Genomic DNA, 2,500 nt, shown 5'->3' with positions numbered 1-2,500 from the left:
AATCTATTCGATCTCTCGCCGCTAAACGCATTCTGGCAAGCCCATACAACGCACAACGCCAATTGCAGAGGACGAATAATACTTCCTCTGGACTCTCGAGTCACTTAAACCGCACGACACCAACGCATCTAGAACCGTCCGCCGAAAAAGCACTGTCAAACGTCTCAACAGCGACAACGGAGCGCTTCTAATGCTTTACACCAACACCAGAGAAGCTACCAGCAAACTGCTAGAGCTGTGCTGCGTTTGCTCTCGTCTTCTCCATGAACATTCAATTTTTAATGGGACAAGAGTTTAAGTTTTTAAAAAGAGTCCGACTTGTTTGCAAAACGTCCAAGAAACATTTGCAAAGTCACAAAAATCGTAGAAAACGCTAAGTCAGTTAAGAAAACGTGTTCGCCTATAAAAATGCTCAGTTACTTAAGAAGATGCATGCTCGGTTAAAATATCGCTAGGCAACTCAAGAAATTCCTCTTTCGATAGTAAAAAGGCTCGTGCGGTTAAAAAAAGTGTTCGTTTAATAAAGTGTTCTTTCGCCTAACAAAATAACCCTAACGGTTAAAAAAACTCTTAAAAAGTTCCTCGCTCGGTTTAGAAAATACTCAGCCTTGCTCGATTAAAAAAAAACGCTTGTGCGGTTAAATTTACAAGTGTTCTGTTAAAAAAAAAAACCTGTAACCCTAACCCTAACCCTAACCCTAACCCTAACCCTAACCCTAGCCCTAACCCTAACGGTTAAAAAAAACGCTTGTGCGGTTAAAAAAAAACACTTGTTCAGTTAAAGAAACGGTGGTACGGTTAAAAAAACCCTTGTTCGGTTAAAAAAGCACTTGTTCGCTTAAAAAAATAGTTGCTCGGTTAAAAAACCGTCTTACGGTTAAAAAAAACTCTAGTTCGGTTAAAGAAACCGTGGTACGGTTAAAAAAACCCGCTTTCGGTAAAAAAAAAAAAAAAAAAAAGCACTTGTTCGTTTAAAAACACTTGTTCTGTTAAAAAAAAAATCACTTGCTCACTGGAAAAAACACTTGTTCGGTTAAAGAAACGCTTGTTCGGTAAAAAAAAACTCTTGTCCGGTTAACCCTAACCCTAACGGTTAACAAATACCCCGCCGATTAATGAGTTACGCGGCTGCTTAGGAAAATCCTCGGTCGGTTATGAAAACACCCAACCGCTTAACTCTTTCATGCACCAATTATTTTTCTGTAACTAACATAACTCATAAAAAAACATCTACAAAATGACAGTGGTACTATGAAATGTTAAATTAGACTTTTTCTACAGCCTTTTTCAACTCTCATTTATAAAACAATATTGTTTTCAATCGGTTAGAATGCACCATTTGAATTGGGGAAGCTTAGCTTGATTTGTTGTTATACAACAACCCAGCGCATGAAATGGTTAAAGAAATACCCACCTGCCTAAGAAAATACCCAGTATCCTAGGAAAATCTAGTATCCTTAAAAAAAAATAAAACCCTCTGTCTCTTGAACATAAATGCAAAAATCATTTAAAAAAGCAAATTCATTTTCAAAAACGTTTAAAAAGTGTAAACCACTTATTAAAAGAAGACTTTACAAAATACTTCACTGCTATTTAAAAAATACTACACATCTATTTCAGAAATTCCAAACCACACTACAAAATGAATTTCAAAAACATTTGTTTGTTTTCAAGACAGAAGTTTTCATTACAGAAGACGCTGAATCCATTTTAAAAAGATGCACAGTGAAAAATGCCTACTTTTTATTTTTTTCAAAGGCTCGGTCACTTTCAAAAATTGCAGTCCCTTTTAGAAAAAAAAGAAGTCTTTAATTAAGAAGCAAAAGGTCTCTTTAAAAAAGAAATACAAGTTTTCATTTTAAGAATGGTAGATGTGACTTAACCAACAATTTTAACTCACATTTAAAGAAACACATTAAGTCGCTTTAAAATATATAATAAGTCACATTCAAGAAGCTTCATATCACTTTAAAAGGGCTTAAGTCACTTTAAAAGTCTCTTAAATGTCTAGCTCACTCACTCACTCACTCACTCACTCTCACTCACTCACTCACTCACTCACTCACTCACTCACTCACTCACTCACTCACTCACTGCATGATCAAAGTCTTTTAAAAAGACTATTCATGTTTGAAAAGTGCTATTTCACTTTTGCTATTTCCAAATAAATAAAAAGTTTACATCACTCTCAAAAAAATGCAAAGCTGCTTAAGAAAAAGCTAGGTCACTTTTAAAAAAGATAACTTCATTTGTAAAAAGAACATCAAGTCGGTTAAGAGTTCTCTGCTCACCAAAACCAAAACAAAAGGCTAAGTCGCTTTAGAATGTAAAACCAACTGCAAACCATTTTAAAAGGGTTTAAAGCCAGTTTAAAAGTCTCACCAGAGATGTCCAGCTCACTGGAACAAAGTCTTTTAAAAAGATTATTCGCATCAGAAAACAGCTAGCTCACTTTCAAAAGTGTTGCTTTAGAAAGAAGCTAGTTCGCTTTTAGAAACAA

The sequence above is a fragment of the Hydra viridissima genome, unplaced genomic scaffold, assembly GCF_058129835.1.
Source record: "Hydra viridissima isolate aposymbiotic clone 2 unplaced genomic scaffold, HvirCarnegie_v1 scaffold_14, whole genome shotgun sequence".
Lineage (NCBI taxonomy): Eukaryota > Metazoa > Cnidaria > Hydrozoa > Anthoathecata > Hydridae > Hydra > Hydra viridissima.
Note: the sequence above shows the minus strand (reverse complement) of the source record.